At 38.1% G+C, this 25,283-nt stretch overlaps 1 long non-coding RNA gene and 1 pseudogene across 1 annotated transcript in view; both read left to right on the top strand.

Annotated features, from left to right (window-relative positions):
• LOC117283734 overlaps nucleotides 1-25,283 on the top strand; it is a 114,587-nt gene that overhangs the window by 26,210 nt on the left and 63,094 nt on the right. The window lies entirely within an intron of this gene.
• Nucleotides 13,872-14,442, top strand: LOC104847837 (annotated as a pseudogene).

The following is a 25,283-nucleotide window of genomic DNA, read 5'->3' as shown; positions in this document are numbered from 1 at the left end:
GTTTTATATAATGAACAGAAATATTTGTTATTTTTTATAGAGAAATCTGAATACTCACTGAATATTTACAAATGGATAATTGGATTTATTTTAACGTGATAATGTTACCATACATAATTCTTCTAATCCTCTTTTTAATTGTAACACCATCCATGAGATATCAGTTTCTTTGTGTTTTGTTTGTTTGCTTTTCCCATAACCCAAGGAGGAAATACTCTCAAGGAAATTCTATCTAAATAAATGTGGCAATTGGGCTAAGGAAACTAGGTACTCATGGTGATGACATTATTATGAGCATGCTCACTTAAGTTTCTTTGCTTTCTTGTCTTCTGCTCATTCACTCATTCATTTATTTAAACATGTATACTGAAAATGAGAATCAAGACCTGTCACGTGAAGGTACAGGATCCCAGTAATGAATGTAACTGTATTGTATACCTAGATTGTACCAATAAACTCAATTTTTTAAAAAAAATGTATACTGAAGGGCTGGGGATTTAGCCCTGGCAAGTGCAAGGTCTTGAGTTTGATTCCCAGTGCTGGAAAAAAAGATGTATTTGACTGTTTACTATGATTGTTTTGGAAAAGAAGACAGAAGACAAACCCAGGACCTACCCTCATGGAGACTAAAAATAAATAAATAAATAGAAGCTATATTTGTTGCAAGCTCCTAAGTTCAGGCACCAGGGTAGGTACTTAACATGGATTGTCTCTTATTTCTTTCCATCTGATGAGGTACATAGCTCCATCTTACAGATGAAAATATTGAGACTCCAAGGTTAAGTGTCTTGCTCAGTGTCACACCACTGAATGTCGATAGAGCTGAGATTCAAATCTGACTTCAAGACTATATTCCTAATTACAATACTGCCCTCTCTTTTTTCCTAAATTTTTCCTCAATACCAAACAATCCATTATTGTTAAATGATTTGCTTTATGTTTGGTGCATAAAAAATCCATGTCCCTGCCCTTGTCAGGCAGCCAGATCCCAAATATGACCCAAGCTTACCCATTTAGCCAAACCCTATTCTCTGTGTATATCACTCTCTCCCTAACCTGTCTTACTTCTTCAGCCTCTAACATTACATCATATGTCCCCCTCCTACCACAAGTATCAAGTTATTTTGTGTGTTCATCTGATATTTCACATTTGTCTTATGTTCCAAAGTAGGCTATGAAGTTTCCCCAAAGACCTTTATTTTCTTTTCTCTCATATTTGCCACGGAACTTGGTTAAAGAGTTGAGTGTTCAGGAAATTACAATTGTCTTCTCCACTGCTAAATTGGTACTATGATCCTAAAAACCCTAATAGAGTCATAGAAAGAAAAGGTAGGTGACCTATTTAAGAATCAGAAAAGAGACTGTTTTCACTTGCCTGCCTTTCTCTCCTTTAGTTAATCACTACCATTGTCAAAACTGCCTGTGTCCTTTGTGCAACTGGTTTTACAATGGTCACACAATATTGGTTTACATAATGCAGACCAGGCTTGCATCTCTACTTAAGCCTTTGGGACAAGGCCAAAGCTAAAGATCCCTGGGACATCCACTTAGCCTGAAATTGAAGGACAGAAACCTAAGGATCTATCACTGGTTGTCTCCCTTTCTGATAACCCGCAGACCTTTACATTATTCCTCTGTGCACTTAATACTTAAAGCCCTGAGATGTCATTTATCATAGCCATGCATTCTACAAGTTCCTGTGCAATGATATGATATACCTCAGCATCTTGGAGCAAGTGATCTTTCAGTGACTTTTCACTGGCCTTGAATTTACTGAGTACACCTCTTGATTGGAAGCTGCAATGTTTCAAAAGGTATTGATAGTTACTGGCTACTCAAAGGAGTCCAAGGCAGCGAGGAAGTCTTTCTCACTTTTGGATGTTTCGGCTGAACTCTTCACTTCCATGCTGTACATTTCCATGGTTTCCCTTTTGGAGTATCTAGTGCTGTGTGGTTGTAGTCATGGTGTTGTAGAAATGCCTTGCTAACTTATGAGAGAAGTTTTGAGACAGAGAGATCTATTGGATTCCATTCATCCTCCATCCATCACTATGGTATTCAAAACCTTTAGCACGATCCCAATGATGAATGTAACTGTACTGTATTCCTAAAATGTACCAATAAACTCAATGAGAAAGAAAAAAACTCTTAACCACAAGCTAAATCTTGTACTACTTTAGCTCCTGGAGAAGAGGAATAAGAGAAAACTAAAGATGGTCTATAGCCTTGGGGGCAGAGCTGGATAAAATGCTTTGTATGCCCTGTAGATGAAAGATGCTCTCCTGGAAATTTCTCCTTAGGTGGTTTCTGGGATTTCCATGGGGAGACCAAGACAGAGCTAAAAGTTTATCACTGTTAAATTTCTCCTCTTTCTCACCTCTGCTTAGGCTGCTCACATCCCATGCATTCTGCTGTGGGGAGGATGTAAATCAGTATCTGCACCCTTCTCTTTATCCTCCACTTTCACACAGGAAGGTGATAAAGCATGTCTCTATGCCATAGGGAGGGGCTTTGCAGTATTTTCTTTTCTCATCTTTCGCTCCATCCTTTAGACATCCTGGTAGATAATGTAGTATTTATGTCCACTCATGAAAGAGGATTCCAAGTTATCACATAGGAGAGGGATTAGAATTCCTCAACCATTGACTTAATGTGCCAAAAGGCTATTATTCTGTTATAAATTTTTTCTGGATTTTCATCTCTCTTCATGGTCTAGTTTATCTTCACTGGGTCTTAGCCAAAAGGCCAAGAAGCTATTAGTTTATCTTACAAGACTATTCCCTATTTCTCCACTCTGATTCCTCATAGACTAGGATTCTGTGAACTGCTCAACCACTTCCTGACCACATATTTCTTCATTTGGAAAATGTGGATGAAGATTGCCTCATTTATCAACTCTTTCTACTCATCTCTCCTGTAGCCCTCAGCTTTTTGTTTGGCTTTCTGCAGTTGATGGTTATTGTTTCTTGAGCTAAACAGAGTTTGTTATATATCTCTGGGATTTCTTTCCTTTCTGATCTCTCCATATTTAAAATTGTTGCCCATAAGGAGTTCTTAGGAATCATATTTAGTAGTTTGGCCTCACATTCAAGTGGTCAGACAAGACATTAGGTCACACTCTTAATCATCATCAGAATGAAAATGTGTTGAAGATTTATTGGACACCATCATGAACTCAATTTGCCTGGCCAAGAAAGATGTACTTTTCTAGGTAAACCAAGCAAATGAAGTTATCCAATAGTCCATCAAGGAGAGCTAGTCTGATGATTTAGAAAGAAAAAAATTGGACATAATATAAAATATCAATTCCATAAGAATGTCCCCAGTGGAGTCATTCTGTGGTCATCGTGAACTCTGATTGCAGGAGAAGGTTGGTGACACATAAGTTCCTTAGCAGGGAAAAAAATCTGTTGACATTTTTTAAAATATGCTTTCGGCATGAATGGGTGTGTTCATATTTTTTACCATGTGAATAAAATGCATACTTACTGAAACCTAACATAAACAAGATTCTTAAGAGTTATGGTACAAAAAAAAATCACTAACTGTGCTGTCTTCAGGATGCCTTCTTGGTCCCCATCTCAGTGGTGCTGAGCAAGGGATTCAAGGGAAGGTTATGAACCCAGAAGACTTGTAGCTTTCTTCTCCATCATGCAAATCATATTCACAATCACTCTCTTCAAGGCATTTCTCTGAGTCCCATATCCATTTCATTGGATTAAGAAATGTCCAGCAGATTAATTAGAATGGGTTCAAGAGTTTCTGGGTGGGTCACGGAGGCATGACCTTGGGTGCTACATATGGCCTCTGGACCCTTCCTCTCTGGCACTTTTCACCTACTCTGCTTCCCAGCTGCTATGCACTAAGCAGCTTTGTTCTGCTAGACCTTTTGGCCATGATGTTTCTTCCTTGGCGCTAGCCAGCTATGGACCAAATCCCCTGAAATATGAGAAAATTAGACCTCTCCACCTTTAAATTTTGGAAGTTTAGTATTGTGTCTCAGTGATGAGAAATCTGACTAAAATACCTTATGTGCAGATTTTTGTGTGGACCAAAGTTTTCAAGTCAACCCTCAAACAGAGTGATTGTTAATTCAATTTTATTAAAAAACTGCCAAACTGTCTTCCCAAGTGGCTGTACCACTTTTGTATTCCCACCATCAATGATTCAGAGTTCCTGTTTCATATCCTCTCCATAATTTATCTATCATCAGCATTTTGGATTTTGGCCTTTATGAAGGTGCTAATGGTATCTTGCCTTAGTTATTTTTCTCATTGGTGAGATAAAATACTCAACGAATACTCAAAGTTAAAGGAGGAAAGGTTTATTTGTCTCACAATCTGTAGAGATTTCATTTCATAGTTGGCTGGCTCCAAGGCAGGGTGGCATGGGAGAGGGGCATTGAAGAAGAGAAATAGTTCATGGGAGATGGAAGGCTGGAAGGCAGAAAAGCAGCAAAGTAGTGAGGAAGCAAGCAGCAAGCAGCAACAGCAGCCCTCTTTGTATCCCTTATATACTACCCAGGCTACCTACCTGTAGGGCAGGTAGCACCCAAACCCATGGTGGGCCTTCCCATTATCCACACTCAGAACTATGCCAAACCAATCAGTAGACTAATTTAATAATCACACACTCTTAATTTCAGCAACACACACTCTAGATTCAGCCACCTCTGAAAAACCTCCACCTATGACCAAATGAGGCTTTGGGGGCACATCTAGACACAAGCCATAGCCTATTTCGTTAGTCTAATTTGCATTTCCCTGATGACATATGAGATGGAATGTCTTTTCATCTGTTATTTACCATCTCTATATCTTCTTTGGTGAGGTGTCTGTTGAAATCAGTGGCCTATTTTTCAATCTTGTTTTCTTATTGTTGAATTTTAGGAATTATTTGCATATTTTGGATGACAACCTTTATCAAGTAAATCTTCTATAAATACTTTCTGTTGGTCTGTGCCTTATCATTTTCATGAGTGTCTTTTGTACAGCAGAAAATTTTCATTTTAATAAAGTCATATTATCAATTTTTTCTTCCATGGATTATGCCTTTGGTGTCATAGCTGAAAGCCTCTGCCTTATCCAAAGTCATCTAGATTTTCTCTTGTTATCTTCTAGAAGTTCATAACTTTGTATTTTACATTAAAATGTAAAATGATCTAATTTTAGTTAGTTTTAACACAGGGTAGATGGTCTAAAAAGGTCTGTGTCCATTTTTTTTTCTTCTCTTTTCTTTTTCTTTCTTTTTTCTCCTTCTTTCACATATCAATGTCCAGTTTTTCTAGAACAGGTTATTTAAAAGACTATCTTTGCACCATCGTATTGCTTCTGCTCCTTTGTCATGAATTATTTGACTGAGTTTGTGGGTCTATTTATGAACTCTCTACTTTGTTCTTCTACTTTAATATTGATTTGGCTATTTGTGGCCTTTTGCCTCTATATAAACTTCAGAATCAGTTTGTCAATGTCTAGAAAATAATTTGGTGGGATTTGGGTTAAGAGCGAATTCCTTCCTCTCTTCCATCTTCCCTTTCTTCTTCCCTCTCTTTTTTGTGGCGTGGGTACATGTGTGTTTGTGAGTCATCTGCTCTGTGAGGCAGTCTAATTGTGACCCACTTCCCCTCAGAATGGCTAGATCAAATAGGTTTTGTTGCCACAGGACACCAATAAAGAGGCCGGAATTGGGAAAGTGTTCTTATATAACTGAATATTTAGCGTGTCTCATCACTTTCAGCCACTAGTGACGTAATAATGAAATCATTTTTCTTGGGATATCTGAATGCAAAAGCATTTTAGAAATGGATTCCAAACCTTAGAACCCCAAATTGTATTGCATCACCAACTTGCCTAAAGCAAATATTAAGTCCTTTTAAGGAGTAAATACACATTACTTGGCACTTTTAAGAGACCCAAGAAATCCAGCATTTGTGTTACAACTATAGAAAGAATTGACTCATCCTATGATGGATATAAGTCTCATAGACTTGTGGCTAAGAATATATGCAATATTCTATAATGTCTTACAGTGAAAATTGTCACTGCAAAAAATAGTCACAGCCTGAGAGGGCATTTTGTTTGACTTAGGAGGATGCTGCTATCTTAGGTGGCCAAAAAGAATGAAGGAAACTCAGGCCAGAGTCATCCTGATTAACACTGTGCAGCTAGGCTGGAAGAAAGTATCTGAGCCAAAAAAACAACCTAGACCACTTAATTAAGCAGATTTCTCGTACTTGTTAATTTGGTGATTCATTCAACAAATTCTCTTAAAAATATCTCTGGTTCCAATTTTATCACTTATGAGCTATATAACCAAGTTATATACCCATTATAGTGCCTCACTTTTCTCACCTGCCAAGCAAGGATAGTGTGATTTCCTCTTAGTGTGATTATAATTTTTACATGAGTGAATGTGTGTAAAATACTTAGTAGTATCTGGCCCCTTGGAAACACTTATCTTTAGCTCTTATGATTATTCTTGTGCTCCAGATACTGTGCTATTCAGCAGTCCAAGGTATCTTATTAATTTATGTGCCAGGATGAATAAATGTATGAATGTAATTACTCTCTGCCCATATAATTACTTATCTGTATTAATTAAAGTTTCATGGCTATACAAGACCAGAAAAATCGTTTTGTACAAGCCCTTAATGTTATGGACAAGAAAAATGAGGCCCAGGGATATAAGGTGTCCTGCCTATGGTCATGGTAGGAGACCCAGGACTGTGAGTCACATCTCCTGATTCCCTAGCCAGTGATTCTGCAGTTCCCTTTGCTTCCTCCCTGACTGCATCTGCCAAGGTGATTGCTTTATGTACTTAGTCTTCCACTAGGGCTCTGCTAGCCCTGTATTCCTAGAAGTCGAGACAGGAAAGTGAGGACAGCTTGTTCTAGTCTGAGAACCTTTGTCCCTTACTCTATATTATTGCCTTATAGGGTGCTATGAGAAATTGTACTTATTAGGAACTGGAAAAAATGTTTAATACAAACATAAAATATATATAGTTATTTTCAAATATATGCAGAGTTTTCTTAGTAAAATATATTTTAATCCTCATTAACTTTTAATGAGCATTTCATATAGTCACGTGCTGCGCTAGACACTTTCACATAGTCTGTTTAAGAACAAAGTGCAGCCGGGCGTGGTGGTACACGCCTGTAATCCCAACACTCGGGAGGCTGAGGCAGGAGGATTGCTGTGAGTTTGAGACCAGCCTGGGCTACATAGTGAGTTCCAGGTCAGTCTTAACTACACAGTGAGACCCTGTCTCAAACAACAACAACAGCAACAGCAATAAAAGAACAAAGTACATACTTCTCAGATCAGGTATCCATGGCCATAGATCAGGCAACACTGCACTGAGAGGGCTGATTTACTGGGATGAGTTATTTAATCTTAGAGGGTTCAATTGTATATAGTTGTTCCTGTCCCACAGGAGTAACCATCTGGGCCAGTATATTAAACAAAAATAACATGGATTCATTCTAACAGATGAACAAAAATTTCTTATAAATTGCCGATGTCATGGTCTATTCCTTAGATTAACTGGATTTGTCTTGAAAAGCACTGATATAAAAAGTTAGTATTTTATAATAATGTCTTTCAATGATAATAATCACTGTAAAAGAAACTTTATAGTCAGTTCTCCCTAGTTTGAAAAGTTGTCCTAAGCCTAACAGTAGCTCAGAAAGCCAGCCCATTCTTCCATAAACCCTCAGCATCCACGCTTGGAGGGAATGTTCTATCTTTCAAGATATTTTAGTGTTCTTCTGAGGGGTCTTGTGTAGTGACCTATGAGAGGGATCTGGACTCTTTTATCTAGGGCTTGAGAAAAAGATTGTAGCAAGATTCCAGCACATTCCAGCAGACCACTCTCAAATTGTAGCACTTCAAACACTTTATAAGTGAATGCTTGAATGTTTAATGCAGTAGCCCAAATGGTTATTCTGTGAGACAGGAAAAACTGGATACATTTGAACTTTCAAGGAACTCATCCCAGTAAGTCACATCACTCAGAGAAAGATTATGCTTTAGCATAATCTTCAAAGTTCCAAATATTTTGAATGTATTTTGGAACATGATTCAGATCTAATGTGATAATAGTATTTTCATTTTCTGATTGTTAACACAAGAAGTTGTGAATGTTATCATTATGTATATCTATAATGTACCAGTAAAATAAAATTAAAAAAAAGAAGTTATCTTTCTTGTCCTACACAAAGAGCCTAGTGTAATGTTAGGGGGCTTAGCTACTCTACAGAAGACAATTCATAGTTTGCTTTTGCAGATAACCTATTATAACTACTTTCATTTTACACAAACATCTTCTGGCTATAACAGGATTGCAATTCAACCTGATAATTTATTAAAAATTTATTCTAGCAGGACATAGTGGTGCATGATATAATCGCAGCTACTCAGGAGGCTGAGGCAGAAGGGTTGCAAGTTTGAGGCCAGCCTGGGCAACTTAGCAAGCGTCTATTTCAAAACAAAAAATAAAAACAGTTAGGTACATGGTTCAGTGGTAGAATGCCTCACATGTGTGAGGCCCAGGATTCAGTCTCCAAATCACACATACAAATTATTATATCAGTTATTTATTTAAATCTAGGGTCAGCAAATGCTTTCTGTGAAGGGCTAAATGGTAAAATTTGGCAGGGGAGGTAACAGGGATCGAACTCAGGACCTTGCAATGACAAATATTTTAGACCATGGAAGTGATGTGTTCCATCCATGGTGGAGCAATGCAATCACTCCATTCTTCCAATGTAATTCAAAACAGCCATAGACAGTTCATAAAGGCACGGACATGGCCATCTCAGTCCCAATTATTTCATTCTGATAGAAACCTAAATTTCATATAATTTCCATGGGTCATGAAATATTCTAGTATTGATTTTTTTACCCAACCACTGGAAAAATGTGAAAAACCATTTCTAGCTGACAGGTCATACAGAAAGAGGGACAGAGTTAATCAGAGCACCCACTTTGTCAAACCCCCGTCTACATGATTCTCATAGAATAGTTGGCTGAGTCACAGGATATTTTCACTGACTGATTTATTATTCATTTTAAAGATATTCTAGTATCCCAATATGAATTTGGAGGTAACTTTCTATTGGAATCTTAAAGATTTTAAAATATACTTTGTGTGGTTTACAGTATAAGCCATTGTACATGTCAACTTGTCTAAGCCACAGTGCCAATTCCTAGGCCAAACACTGGTCTAGATATTCCTGCGATGGGGATTAACTGTAACATCAGTGGACTTTGAGTAGAGCAGTTTACTCTGCGATGTGGGTGGACTTCATCAATCAGCTTAAGGCCTGAAAACAGGTTGACCTGTTATGGTTTATGATTGGGCTATAAAGTCGCTAACTTCATCAGTGAATTAATCCACTGACAAGATCATAATTTGATGGCATTGGGAGGTGGTGGAAATTTAAAACTTGGGACCTATTTGAAGGGAGTGAGTCATAGAGGCATGACTTTGAGGACTATTTTTTGTCCCTGGCCCCTTCCTCTCTGGCTTATTTTTTTCTCTCTGCTTCCTGGCTACCATAAGGTAAGCAACTTTTCTCTACCACATCCTACTGCCATGATGTCTCTGCCTTGCCACAGGCCTAAATGCAATGGCTCCAACTAACCTTGGACTTAAACCTTTGAAATCATAAATCAAAATAAATCTATCTTCCTTTCAGTTGTCTTTTTCTGGTGTTTTGTAACATTGATGAAAAGCTGACTAACACAATTCCCCTGGAGAAGAAAATTCATCAGGCAAACTGTGTTTGGACCTAAGCTACAGGATCAATTCTTCCCTGGATCTCCCATCTTGTAGCTTTTGGACTCATTAGCCTCCACAATTGTGTTAGGCAATTTCTTTAAATCAACAATATCTCTCTGTGTGTCTTTTTTGTCTCTCTTTCTCTCTACCCTCTATTCCCCACAACTATTCCCTTAATACAGACATTTTTACTTCAGTTATTGATGACATTACTCCTTGAGTCCCTTTATGGAAGCTTGAGGTCCAAGTCAAGAAATTTATTGGATTTCTCGTCTTAAATCTCTTTGCAAATTTATAGCAATAATGAAGGTTTATAATACACCCAGGAAAGCTCAAAGTGGTTTTGCATCAGTATGACCAATGCACCTTTTATTCCTTAGTATCTAATCTGACACTTCTTTATTATTGGCAGTGTGTCCTTCACTTCTACTATATTTTGAAATTAATATATTCTTTAGTATACGAGACTTAAATATGCTACAGCTGAAGTCTGTCAATACACTCAAGCTCATTAATAGTCAATAAATTAAAGTAATTGGCCCATGTTGTATCTTTTAGTCTAATTTTGATTTTCTTAAAGTGTGTCCTCTTTGTCACAAAACTGGTCTCTGAAAAAGAACTTTTGAAGAAAAATAAGTTTGGAAAGTTCTGCATAATTAATGCCACTCATGAAGAGTGGGAATACATATGGCATATTAAGGATTTGAGAAGCCCTGTAGCAAAGAAACCTGCTCAAATTTGCTTGGTTCAATGTTTCCCAAATGTATTTGACTGCAGAAATTTTCACACACCCCCAGGATCTATTGGAACACATTTTGGAAAATGCTAGCCACATAACTTTCTTACATCCTTAAGAGTTATTACAAGGCTAGAAATAATATTTCCTTAAGGACAAGCAATGAATAAAGAAAAGCACAAATTATTGTATTTTGTGAAACCTAGGAAACAATCAAGGTACCGATGATCTCTGATAAAGACAGCTGGGTCAGTTAAATAAACTAGTCTGTGTTATCTACTCTTTGTTTAAATTTAAATATAATGTCTTCCCTTCATGGTCTTTCTATACCTGGCTAAGAATACAGGTTTTTATTCCTTCTGTAAAGCTAAACAGTTTTATATTTGATTCCAAGTCTGAAAAAAGGAAATGCAATATTCCTCCCTTTTGTTTTGGAAATGTCTAATAATGATAAATGTAATTGGGCTATCAGAATGAGAAGGGAGTAAACCCAAATCTCCAAGAGGGGAGGAAATTAGGCCAACAGTGAGGCATCCTGGTAATCCTGGTACTTGGGAGACTGAGGCAGGAGCATCACTGTGTAGTTCAAGGCCAGCCTGAACTACAAAGTGAGACCTTGTCTCAAAATAAAACAAAACAAAAACCAAGAGGAGGGTTGGGGATTTAGCTCAGTGGTTCCAGTGCCTGCCTCACAAGAGCAAGGACCCAAGTTCAATACCTGGTACCAAAAAAAACCAAGAGGATTAAGAACCAAGATACATTATGTAAAGGTACAAGATCCCAATTATGAATGTAACTGTATTGTATACCTAAAATGTACCAATAAACTTAATTTTAAAAAAACCAAGAGAAAAGGAAGTAAGTCAGTTTCTTAGTTTGTGCCTTCAGGGACTTCTTTCTACCCCTCCGTACATCCCGTGCAGTTCTTAGCTGTGGAGAGCAGAAAGCTTGCATAGAAGTTGAGCCTGATGTTGCATGAGTCTCTGCTGAAGCTCTCCAAGCCCACTATAAAGCAGTGAAAGGGTGCTCCTGGTGGTTAGTAAGGAGAGGTCTTGTCCACCACACCCCTTCTCCTCTGCTCCTGCAGACCCCTATTCATGGGAGTGCACCTGTAAACACATCAGAATTCTCAAGGGCAGCATAGTGGGCCCAGCATCCCCACCTTCTCACTGCACATTTTCCAGCAAGACCAACAGAGCCAAAGCTCCAGATTGCTAACTTTGCCCTAGCTAGGTGGTTCACAACCTTGCTACTTATTAGAATCATTTGGGTAGCTTTCAAAATATCCAGATGCCTGGGACCTACTCACTGTATTTCTAATTTATTTGTCCCATGGTCTGTCCGCCAGGCTCTGTAAGTGCTGGGAACACCTGAGTGACTCACTCTTATGTGCAGCCAGCCCTGGGAACTTCTCCTTGAGATACCATGGATGGGAGAGGGTTTCTTGACTCCTCGTTCTAGGAAACACATGGTCTACGTCATAAGAAATACTTCTACATGCTGCATACATATTACTCCCTGTTGATCTTAATTATGTGGAAGAATGAAGGCCCCTGGATTAAACAATAAATAAACATTGCGTTATGTATATCTGAGATCATATGAGTGGGATAGAAAGAAGGCTGCTTGTTTGCTCTGGGTTTTCATCTTGGACAAATATAAGCTGAAAGTGTCTCTCCCAGCACAGCCTGCCTCTTTGACGAGGCCTCTATGTCTCAGCCCTGGGAATTCAGTCTGCAACTCTCTGGTGACAACCACTGACCAGGCTGGCAGAGATCCTATCTCTATTTAAACTGCTGCCCAGAAACTCCAGCCTGGGGTGGTCAGCTCACCCACCTGCTGCTAAAATTTATCCCTCTCTCAGAGCCTTGCCTGGCAATATTGTTTCAATTTTTTTTATTCTTTGGAATTTTCAATTGTATTTTTACTTCTTTTGACTTTCCAATTATATTTACTGTTTACTTTACCTTATTATATTACTTATCTCTTTTTACTGAAATGGCTTTAAGAATTCGAATTCTAATCCTGGATTTATCTTTCATTAGCTGTGTCTTTACCATTAAGCTATTAATACAAGACTAACATTTTTCAGGAGAGAATAAATTGCTCAGTTCTAGAGATACTCAGAATCTTTTATACAAGGAAACACAAACTTAAAGCATAAACAGCAACATACTTGCTGCAAACAAATCAGGCTTTTGCAATCCACATGAACTACTGAGAAGAGGAAGACATCTGGGTTAAGAGAAAGACTTTCAGAGTGATCTTGTCCACTTTCATTCTAAAAAAAAAAGACCAAATGACCATGTTGGGTTATTGCTCCTGCAGACCACAAAGTGATAGTATATAAAAGCCATCAACAGACAAGCTGTTCTTTTTTTCCAGATCGTTCTGTGTCTCTCTCATTATATTTACACCTTCCTGATTTTTCTTAATTATTCGACTGACTGGGCATGTGGCAGAGCAACACATATGGAAGATGTTTCTCATTGGACCTTTAACATCCTCCCAAGCTCTGGATAACAGGCACTGCCTTTACCAGCCAGCCTCCCACTTACTCCAATAAAGGGAAGGGAAATTCAGAGAGTCTGGAGCTCTTGAAGAAGAGTTCTTAGGAGGAAACACAACTACAAGTCTTTAACATTTTGGAAAAACCGCCAACACAATCTTCCTCTTGCATCAGTCCAATTCTATTGATTCACTTCCCAGAAGGATGGGAATTCAAATGATACATCCTCTGTTGGAGAGGAGTCAAAAGTTTTGGGTATTTGTTTTGGCTCTGTTTTGAAAAATTTCCTTGTCCTCTCTGGGGACAGAGTCCTCATCTGCAAATAAGGAAGGGAGACTAGAAGCTCTGTGCGGTCTCTCGCAGCTCTGACATGTTAATGCATCGAATGTTTCCGTGATTCTCCCCGTGTGTATTCTGCCCAGCTTCTCTATCACGGTCGCCAATGATGAGATAACTGAAGTGTGGATTATGCCCAAGAAGTCTTTAAGAGAATGCTTTTTAAAAAGCATTTAGGCCAGATGATATTTCCATTAAATTTCTTTTAAAATTTCAAACGTAAGCTTTTCCAGTGTGATATATATTGCTCAAAAAAGAACAGAGAAAGATGAGGGACTTCCAAGCTCCATTTCTGAAACTATGTATTTCCTAACAGTATCTGGTAAAGCATCAAAATGATATAACTCTATATGTAAAAACATCATTTAGGCACACTGTGACTTGAAATCAAGGATACATGAAAATAACTAAATTAAGCAAATTCATAGAGGCAGAAATTAGACTAGTGGCCCCAGCAGAAAAGCTGGGGTTAACATCAAATTTGAATTATTTAAACTATTTCCACAATGCAGACAATTAAGTGCGTTGTTGTGGATGAGGGTGCTGGTGGTAAATGTTCTCTGATATCTTATACAACAAGCAAATTTCCATTGGAATACGGAACTGTTTTTTGACAACTATGCAGTCACAGTTACGACTGGTGGGGAGCCATATATTCTTGAGCTTTTTGGTACCGCAGGACAAGAAAATTATGACAGATTACAACCACTGAGTTATCCACAAACAGATGTATTTCCAGCCTGTTTTTCAGTGGTCTCTCCATCCTCATTTGAAAATGTGAAAGAAAAGTAGGTGCCTAAGATAACTCACCACTGTCCAAAGACTCCTTTCTTGCTTGTTGGCACCCAAACTGATCTCAGAGATGACCCCTCTGCTATTGAGAAACTTGCCAAGAACAAACAGAAACCCATCACTCCAGACACTGCTGAAAAGCTAGCCCACAGTCTAAAGACTGTCCGGTGTGTGGTGTGTTCTGCCCTCACACAGAAAGGCATAAAGAATGTGCTTGATGATGTGATCTTGGCTTCCCTGGAGCCTCCAGAGCCGAAGAAGAGCCGCAGGTGTGTGGAGATGTGAACATCTCTCCAGATCCCTTTCTGCACAGCTGGTGTTGGCATCACGCTGAAAGCAATATTTAAACCAAGCTAAAGATTAAAAGAGCAATAATGACAAATGCCCTTCACCTACCCACATGTCACTCGTGTGAGACAAGACCAATAGGTACGACCCCACCCCTCCCAGGACTAGTCAATTTTGAGTAATTGTGATTGTCAGAAAAGTGATCAGTATTAGTTTTTGTTTTGTTGTTTCAAAAAAACTTTGTTGTTCTTGTTGCTCGAAAAGTAAGGCATGCTTGTGATGACTCTGTCACAGACTAATCTGAATTGTTGAAGCTGCTCCCTGGTTCCACTGGAGAGTAATCTGGGACATCTTAGTATTTTTCCCCTTCTTTTTTTGGCTGGGGCAGTGTATGGGGAGGTTTGTTTTTTAGTCTTGGTTTTCTAATTCATTAGCCAGTGGACAGCCCTTAGGAGAGGAGGACAGATTGATTCCACATTCCACTTCCTAGGTCTAGTTTAGAAAAACATTTTCCCCACCTGGTGTTCTTAGGAAGGAATATAGTAAATGCCTCATTTAATAATACACTCCTTTTTGAAAGTTGCCTTTTTTCTCTCTCCACGCTCAAGTAGATCCAGTATTTGATGAAACTCATGAAAGTGGGTAGAAGCTGTCTTGCCCCTCCTGTTTTCTAGGATGCACTATATGTGACTGTAACTTTCTTTCTTTCTCTTTTTTCTTTTTTCCTCTCTCTCTCTCTCTCTCTCTCTCACTCTCCTGTACCAGGAAGACAGGCATGGCAACACTAAGCTACATCATTCCCAGTCCATCAAGGAAATTTGTTTGCCATTTGCTAATTGTTTACAGTAGCTTTAACTTCTTTCACTGATGAATGAAGAAAAGTATTGCATCTTTTGAAATACACTAAATGAATTGAGTTTGTAATTTTAAAATTTCCCCATTAGTCATTGTCTTATATGCTTAGTATAGATTTGCAACTCAATGGTGTTTGATGTTCCTAGAACTCAGCTGAAGATCTGACAGGAAGAGGAAATAGTAGGGGTGATGCTACAAGACAGCTGCTTGTGGAATAGATGGAGTCCTCCTTCAGGTTGTGAGGATGCAGGCTTGCTTCACTAAGAAGCTGGGGTGGGTGGGGGTGGGGAAGAACACTTACCGACATGGGGATCCGCTAGGGGAGTCCGATTATTTCTGTTTTGCAGATGAGGAACTGTGTAGGAACTAGTTGAGGTTTTCTAGTTTAATAAAAAAAAAATCATACAAGGAGACTTTTTAAAAATTAATTTTATTGCTACATTTTAGGTATGCAATATAATGACATTCATCATTGGAAATTGTACCTTTACATAATATATCTTGGTTCTTATTTTTTCCCCTTTTCCCCACTCTCCCTTCAACCCCTCCACCCCTCCCTATTTACAGACTGTGTTTGCATTTTTTCCTTTTCTCATATTTTTTCTTTTCCCTTCTTTCCTTTCCCTTACCACTCCTACTTTCACTTCCCCTTCCCCCTTTGGACCTTTTCTTCCTATTTCACATTATCTATTATACATTTTCATCCTTATCTGTACTTTCAGTTTCTCACACCAGACAAACTATTAGGCATTTACATATGTGTGTCCTATTTATTTCCCTTAAGAGTAGCACACATTTAGCTAAAAATGTCTCTAGTTTCTCATTGTTTATGGCTACTACTCCATTATTTTTTTAAAAAAACAGATCTTTATCCAGTCACCAGTTGATAGGCAATTGAACTGTTTCCAAGTTTTAGCTATTACAAACTGTGCCGCTATATACATGGGTGTGCATACATCACTGTGGTGTGATTCTTTTAATTCTTTTGGGAAGATACCCAGTAGGGGACTAGCTGGGTCAAGTGGGAACTCTAATCCTAGTTTGTTAAGGTGTCTCCATATTGATTTTCACAGTGGTTGCACCAGTCTACACTACCACCAACAGTGGAGAAGGGTCCCTTTTTCCCCACAGCCCTGCTAGCATTTGTTATTGGTTGATCTCGTGATAGCAGCCACTCTTTCTGGGGTGAGGTGAAATCTCAGAGTTGTTCTCATTTTCATCTCTCAAATGACCAGAGATGCTGAGTATTTTTTCATATGTTTACTTGCTATTTCGACTTCTTTGTCTATTCACTTCAGATCCATTTTTGGATTAGGTCTTTAAATTTGGGACGTCTGATTTTTTAAAGTTCTTTATGTATTCTAGATAATAGACCTTTGTCTGAGGAACAGCTGGTAAAATTTTTTTTCCCACATTGTGGGTTGTCTCTTCACACTGTTGGTGGTTTCTCTTGCTGTGGAGAAGGTTTTTAATAAGAAGAGATCCCACTTGTTCATTGTGCTAGTTCACTTGCAACTGAGGTTTTCTTCATGAAATCTTGGCCTATGCTAGTGTCTTTAAGAGTTCTGCCTAGCCTCTCTTCCAGCCAGTTTAGTGTTTCTATTTTAATATTTAGATCTTTAATCCATTTCAATTTTTTTTAGTGCATGGCAAGAGATTTAGGTCATTTTAATCTTTGGCAGATTGAAACCCAATTTTTCCAGCACCATTTATTAATGAGGCTATCTTTCCTCCACTGAGGATGGTTGGCTCCTTTGTCGAAGATGAGGTGGCTGACTATATCTGGAATTGGTTCTGCATCTTCTAATCTATTCCATTGATCCTATGGTTTGTTTCCTTGCCAGCATCATGATGGTTTTTTTTTTATCTTTAATTGAGTTTATTGGTACATTTTAGGGATACAGTACAGTTACATTCATTGTTGGGATCTTGTACCTCTACATGACAAGTCTTGATTCTCATTTTTCCCCTTACCTCTGCCCTCCCTTCACCCCCTCCTCCCTTCCCCATCTATAAACACTTTATTTTCATCTTTTCATTATCTCACATTTTTTTTCTTTTCCCTTATTACCCTTCCCCTACCCATCCTACCTTCCCTACACCTTTAGCTCCTTTCTTCCCATTTCTAAATGTCAGTAATCTTATTAGGATCTTATGTATTATTGCAGATTATTCACACCAGGGTCATGATGTTTTTTATCACAGTATCTTTGTAGTATAGTTTCAAGTTGGGGAATGTGATACCCCATACCTTGTCTTTGTTGCCTAGAATTGCTTTTGCTATTCTATGTCTCATCTTGTTCCAAATGAATTTTTGGATTGTTTTCTCAAGGTCTGTGAAGTATGCTGCTGGAATTTCAATTGGGATTGCACTGAATCTATATAGAAGTTTTGGAAGTATGGCCATTTTCACTATATCGGTTCTGTCTACCCAGGAGCAAGGGATATCTTTCCATTTTCTGATATCCTCTTTGATCTCCCTTCAGAGTGCTACAGTTTGCAGAGTAAATTTCTTTGATTTCTTTTGTTAGGTTGATTCCTAGGTATTTCTTTTTTTTTTTTTTAATGCTATTGTGAAGGGAGTTGTTTCTCCAGTTCTTCTCTCAATGAATCTGTTGTTCATGTACAGGAAAGCTATTGATTTTTGTGTGTTGACCTTGTATCCAGCTACTCTACTAAATTTAGTTATTAAGTCTAGAAGACTTTTGGTGGAGTTCTTGGGGTCTTCTATATAGAGTATCATGTCATCTTCAAATAATGACAGTTTAACTTCTTTGTTTCCTATCTTTATTCTTATTTCTTTCTCTTGTCTAATTGCTATGGCTAATGTTTTCAAAACTACATTGAACAGGAGTGGTGATAGTGGACAACCTTGACTTGTTCCTGATTTTAGTGTGAAGGATTTCAGTTTTTGACCATTTAGTATGATATTGGCTGTCGATTTTTTATATGTGGCTTTTATTAGGTTGAGTTAGAGACCATCTATTCCAATTTTCTGTAGGGTTTTTATCATGAAAGTATTTTGTTTTGTTGATGCTTTTTCTTCATCAACTGAGATGATCATACAGTTTTTGTCCTTGGCTCTATTAATATAGTGCATTACATTTATTTATTTGTATATGTTGAACTATCCCTGCAACCCTGGCATGAATCCCATTTGGTCAGGGTGTATGATGGTCTTGACGATCTTCTGTATTCTGTTTGTCAGTATCTTTTTAAGGATTTTGCATTTAAGTTCATTAGTGATATTGGGCTATAGTTCTCTTTTTCAGTTGAGTCTTTCTCTGCTTTGGGGATCAAGGTGCTGCTTGAATGAGTTTGGGAGTATTGCTTCCCTTTCAATTTCACTGAAGAGTTTAAAAAATAGTGGCACTAGTTCTTCTCTAAATGTCTTATAGAATTCAGCAGTGAAGCCATCAGGGCCCGAGCTTTTCTTAGTTGGTTAGTTTTTTATTATGTTTTCAATTTTGTTGATACTGGGTTGTTTAGAATTTTTGGGTCTTCTTTGTTCAACTTTGGAAATTCATACATCTAGAAATTTTCCATTTCTTCTGTGTTTTCTATCTTATTGGTGTATAGGTTCTTGATGTATGTATTGATGATCCTCTGGATTTCTGCTGGGTCCATTGTAATTTCACCCGTTTCATTCCTAATTGCGTGGATTTTGGTCTTTCCTTTTTCTGATAAGGTTGGCTAAGGTCTTGTCAATTTTGTTTATTCTTTAGAAGAACCAACTCTTTGTTTCATTCATTTTTGGTATTGTTCTCTTAGTCTCCATTGCATTAATTTCTGCTCTCATCCTTATAACTTCCTCCCTTGTATGAGTCTTGGGTTTGTCCTGTTCTTCTTTTTCTAGAAGCTTGAGGTTCAGCATCAGCTTATTTATATGAACTTGCTCTTTTTTCCTAATATGAGAATTCACTGATATTTCCCTCAAAAGATTGCTTTGTGTCCCATAGATTCCAATATGTTGTACTGACACTGTAATTTGATTGTAGAAACTGTCTGATTTCTCTTTAGCTTCCTCTGTGACCAATTGGTTATTCAGATGTGTGTTCAATTTCCATGTGTTTATGAAATTCTTGCAGTTTCTTTTGCTATTGATTTCCAAACTGTTTGCACTATGATCTGATAATACACACGGGATAACTTCAATTCCTTTGCACTTACTTAAACATGTTCTATGAGTAAGTATGTGGTCTATTTTGGAGAACAGCCAGACAAAAAGAATGTGTATTCTGACTTTGTGTGGTGGAACACTGTAAACATCTATTAAGGTCACTTGTCCAAGAGTTTAACTGAGTTGTAGTATTTCATTGTTCATTTTTGGTCTAATTGATCTATTTGTGACAGTGGGGTATTGAGGTTCCCCACTACAATTTTATTAGTGCTTATTTGATTTTTCATGTCTGTTAGTATTTGTTTTATATAGTTTGGCACACTAGTATTTAGTGCATACATATTTATAATCAGCATCTTTTCCTCTTGAAGTTTTCCCTTTACAAGGATGTAAGGATTTTCTCTTTACAAGGATGTCTCTCTTAATCAGTGTTGGTTTGAAGTCCACATGATCTGCAAAAAGGATAGCTACTCCTGCTTTATTTTTCCAGGTTCCTGTCACATGAAGTATTCTTTTCCATACTTTTAACTTTTAGTCTATGAGTTACTTTTTGAATTAAGTGTTTTACTTGTGTGCAGCATATTGTTGGATCTTGCTTATTGATCCATTCTGCCAGTCTGTTTCTTTTGATTGGTGAATTGAGACCATTAACACTGATTGTTATAACTAATATGTATTGACTTACCCTCATCATGACTTTCTTTTTGTTGGATTCTCCCCTTGTCATTCCTGATGGTTCATTCTGCTGGGATTCCTGGCATTGTGATCCTCATTAGCTTTTCCTAGAATATTGTTTAAAATTTTTTGGAGTGCTGGTTTGGTATTCATGAAGTTCCTCAGGTACTCGCTGTCATGAAAGTATCTTATTTCTCCATCAAAGATAGTTTTGCGGGGTATGTTATCTGGGTTGGAGCCCCCCCCTTTGGGCTTGGAACGTATCACTTCAGGCTCTTCTTGCCTTGAGGGTTGTATTGAGAAGTCAGCTGTGATTCTGATGGGCTTTCCTTTGTAGTTTTGTTTCTTTTCTCTAACTGCTTATAGAATTTTGTTCTTTTGTTGGGTTTCTGGAATCTTAACTATTATATGCCTAGGTATCGATTTTTTTTATCATGGCTAGTTAGAGTCCTATATGAGTTACTTATTTGTATGTCAAGTTCTTTTCCCCCCTTGGGAAGTTTTCTGCCATTACTTCTGTGACAGTTTTTTTATGTCATCTGCACTCTCTCCTGTTTCTTCATTGACTCCAAACAGTCTTATGTTATTCTTCTTTGCATCATCTAGCAACTGCTGGATTGATTTCTCATGGCCCCTTACTATTTTTAAGAAATTTTTCTTTTTTCCCCATCACTAATTGCAATTCTATATTCTATATCTGAAATTCTGTCCTCAGATTGGCTCATTATGCTGTATAAACTTTCAATGGAGTTTTTAATCTACTAGAAATCTGTCTCCATCTGTTTTATGGATTCCATTTGTTTCATATGCCGAGATTCCATCATGTTCCTTGGCTCCTCTATTTTTTTTTAATCTGTGTCTAATCTAGATCTATTAATCATGTCTTGGACTGTGGACACAAACTCTGTTATCTCAGAAATTATTTCTGATCTCATTTTTTCCAGATTCTCTTTTGTTGCCAGTTCAGGGAGTCCAGGTGATTGAGTATCAGATTGTTCCATCTCATGGACCTTTGGGATTGCCTTAGGTGATCTGGAAGTTTGGTTTTGAGACTTGTTTATGTGTCTTATTATTTCAGCAGATGCAGCCTGCTGTGCCTTTGTAGAGGTGAATTTTTGCTTGTCCAGTGGTCTTTGATTCTCAGCAAGCAACTGAGCAGCCTTTTCTCTGCTGCTCACCACTGCACCTATTCCTGGTATCAGAATGGTGGCCTACTGGATCCCTGCACTGCCCTGTTGTCTGGGTGGGGATCTGGCTAGGGTCTGTGTGCACACTTGGGATGGTATCTGGGCAGGCCTCTTGTTGGGGCCCACCCCCTTATGTAGCTGTTATTTGGGAAGGCCTTTGGTTGGGGGCTGTGCACCCCATTCACTGCTGTCTGGGTGGGCTTCTGTCTGGGGTCTGCACAATTTACCAATGGTATCAGGGTTGGCCTCTGGCTGTTGCTTGTGTGCCTGTATAGCTCTTTTTCAGGAAAGCCTTTGGCTGGGGCCAATGGGCCCAAGCTGCTGGGGTCAGGTTGGGGACCCTGGCTGGGACCTTGCTGCACCTGTGCCACTCTGGTCCCACTCCATATAAGAAGTCTTATGAAGACTGCTAGTAAGTGTTAATAGGAATTTTATCAGCTTGTTTTTGTTGCAGATTCCAGTTTTTTAAAATATTTAAGTAATTTTTTCACCTTCTCCAAATCCTAATTCTTATAGATTTTATTAGTGTTGAACCAATGCTTTCTCATGTTTCAATCTTTGTAAAGCATTCTTTTCAGATGTATTAAACAAAAGCCTTTCAGCAAAATAAAATAAAAGAAAAGTAATTAGATTAGTGATTGAGGTGATGGAGAGTAATTAATGAATACAAAGCTTCTGTCTGGAATTCTGAAAATTTTTGGGAAATAGTGATAATGGTTACACAGCATTGTGAATATACTTAATGCCACAGAATTGCTCAATTAACAGTGGTTTTATTTATTAATTTATTTGTTATATTTATATATGTTATGACATATTGTTATATGTATTTTACCACCCAAAAATATCACCATGAAGCAGTAGCAAAATAATGAGAGAGAGAGACTACCCATACCTGCATTCCCACATTATAGCAATGTCAGTTTCCCTAGTTGACATTGCACTGTAGTTGTGCAGATGAAACCACTGAAAGAAACTGGGTGAAAGAAATGTGGGACTACTTTGTTTTATCTTTGCAAATTCCTATGAAGCTAAAATTATTTCAAAATAAAAATTGAAGCAAAAAGAGTATATTAAAAGAATAAACCAATGGTAATCAAGAAGTATTTACCTGGAAATACATAGAGGAGTGATGATTGCTAATTAATACTTCTCAACTATAGCTGACATAGGATAAAGCCTGTGATTCTTTTTAGATACTTAAAATAGTCTCACTACTTCCAACAGATTTTCTCATAACATTTATTTCCTTAGCATCACTGAAAATAACCATCTCTACATAAAGCATGCTTAACACTTGAGCATTGTGGATGTTTTAAATAAAATAGAAATAATACAGGATCATTTCAATCGTTCTCGGAGTTTGGGTTACAATATGGTCAGTGGCTAGATGTAGACAGAGAGTGAGATGCTACTTCTGAGAAGCCATCATCTACTTAGGCCTTAGATATATCTTTTAACTTCTGAGCCTTGTTCTTCCTTTTATAACAATAGATGGTTAGATGGATTAAGCCTTTTTTTTTTTTTTTTTTTTTTTTTTTGGTACTGGGGATCGAACTTAGGACCTTGCACTTATGAGGCAGGCAGCGGCATCACTGAGCTAAATTCACAGCCCTTAGCCAATATTTTTAATAGTATTTAGCTTCTTAGTACTGAACACTTTCCTTCAGAAAACATTTTTTCTATGGAAGACCAAAACTTAAAACAGATAGAAATGGAGTTTCTCTAATTGAAACAGAGGTGGATGCCCAAATACTGGTCTACCCTGGTCCTTCTCTCCATCCTTCCTTTTCCCTGTGGCTTTGCATGGAAAAATCCCCCAATATATATTTTTAAAAAAACTCTGCATGCCCAGGCCCCTCTCACATTGCAGACAGTGCCGATGTGAAGCAGCTCTCCAAAGCCCAGAATATTAATATATTATAGGCTCTGGTATAAGATACAATGCGACAAGAAAAAGAACTAAATCTAGTCTCCCTGGGACTACTTGACTAGAGTCCTGGTACAGATTTTGTGTCAGCCTCTAAACCATTCTCAGCATGGAATTAGAGCCCCCACCTCTCTGCCTTGGTTCCTCTGTGATATGAGGAAGTTAGTTTACTTTCCATCATTTAACAGAAATCATGTGACTATGGCCTTGTTATTGGCTGGGTCACTTTAATTAGTGGATGCAGATGTCCAAGTAAGTCCCTATACTCCTTTCCACAGGTCACCTCATTCAGCTTTTGGTAGCACAGCAAAACCAATTCCTACAGCAGGTCTCAGCCTTGGCTGTGTACAGAATCACAAGAGGCAGCTTTCTGGATGGACACTCCCTAAGCCTCACTCAGTCCAGTTAAATCAGAACCCTACACACAACACCCAGGGAACATATCAGGAGTTTCTTCTGTCATTCTAATGAGCTGCCAAGAAGGAAAAGCATTCCTAGCAGAACTGCAGGATATGTTTTCAGCGATTTCATCCAAGGCCAGATGATGTGCAAGGCTCTGTGCTAACTTTTCATTGTCTTAGTGGCCAGTTGTTAACACCTGCCCTTGATCTTTTCAGATAAAATTTGTCTCTTTTTCATGACCCTGCACTTGGATCTTTCAACTGAATATCTGCCCACATACCTATGCAGATTCAAAGCTCTTTCTTGAGAAAAAGGTAGATCTTGTCAAAGAAACTGACATTGTCATCTGAGAGTTGTCTTAATTCCTTTCGTGGAAGCCATGCCATGGGCAAGGATTTTTATTCTGGCAGACAGAAGCAAAGCCTCCCATTGTAAGTGATTAGCGTCTTTTTTCCCACAGGATGTTACATATTCTTTATTTGAATGTAGAAGTGTGTATGTAACTTGTTTACTAACTCTGAGGCACTGTCTTCCTCGTGTTCTGGAGTGTTTGGCTCTCTGTCAGGATTTATTTGGATCACAAGCTAGCAAAAGCCATTTCTGTGGCAGGGCTGCTGGTTCTAGCCTGTCTGAGAGTGTTTAAAAATGAAAGCAGTTTTTGGCGACATTCTATAAATCACTTAGACCTTTTAAGATAATCCACAGCTTTTGGAGCAATCCAAAAATCTTTACTTGCTTATTCCCCTTGTATCTCATTGTTCTAGTGTCATGTAGGGTGAGATTCAGAATGTAACATTAGAGATTGGAGTAAGTTACATAACTTCTTAAGAGGAAAGTTAAATATAGAGAATTTTAGGACTGTCTATGGCAGATATTCTAATGGTAAATACAAGTCATTGTCCATTTGGCCGAAGCGTAGAGTGCACTATGCCAAGAGTGAGCTCCAATATAAATTTTGGGCTTTGGGTGATAATGAGGTGTCAGCGTAGCTTCACGGATTGTAACAAATGGGGCTGTGAAGGGAGGCTGTGCATGTGTGGGGTTGGAGAAATAGGGGACTCTCTGGATTTCTACCCAGTTTTGCTCAGGACCTAAAACTGCTCCTAAATAAATAAATAATGTCTATTTTTTAAAAAAATGAAATGAAGAAGAGTTTGGAACTTTGCTTCCAAAAGAAGTTTAGGTGATTCTTAGTGATACCTTGTCCTCCACACTTTGGCCTCCTAACACATTCTTCTCACTGTTTCTTCCGTAATGGTGGCTTCTATACACCCTTATCTAACCCAGAATTACCTCCTAAGTTAAGTCCCAGGCTCTTCTACCCAGAGAGTTCAAGGATCTCTCTTTGAATGTTCCTTAGCAACCTCAATATCAGCCTGCCCCAAATGGGTATCATTAACTCTCCACCCAACCCTTTTTGTATTCCAACTTCTAAGTAAAAGAGGTATGGCTTCTAAATGGATGAGAACTCTAGTTATTCTTCTACATCTTCCTGCTAAAACAACAACACTCCTCACTTCTCATAAAACACAGCAGATTAAATAATTTGGGGTTTGTGTTTCTTCTAAAAGCCTAATAAAATTATATTGTAATAAAATGGTCTTTTTAAGAAGCATAAGTCTGAATGGACAAAAAAAAAAAAAAAAAAAAAAAAATGGAGAAAGGACAG

The sequence above is a fragment of the Fukomys damarensis genome, unplaced genomic scaffold, assembly GCF_012274545.1.
Source record: "Fukomys damarensis isolate Sample0158 unplaced genomic scaffold, DMR_v1.0_HiC HiC_scaffold_30, whole genome shotgun sequence".
Taxonomy (NCBI): Eukaryota; Metazoa; Chordata; class Mammalia; order Rodentia; family Bathyergidae; genus Fukomys; species Fukomys damarensis.
Note: the sequence above shows the minus strand (reverse complement) of the source record. Positions and strands in the feature narration are given on the sequence as shown.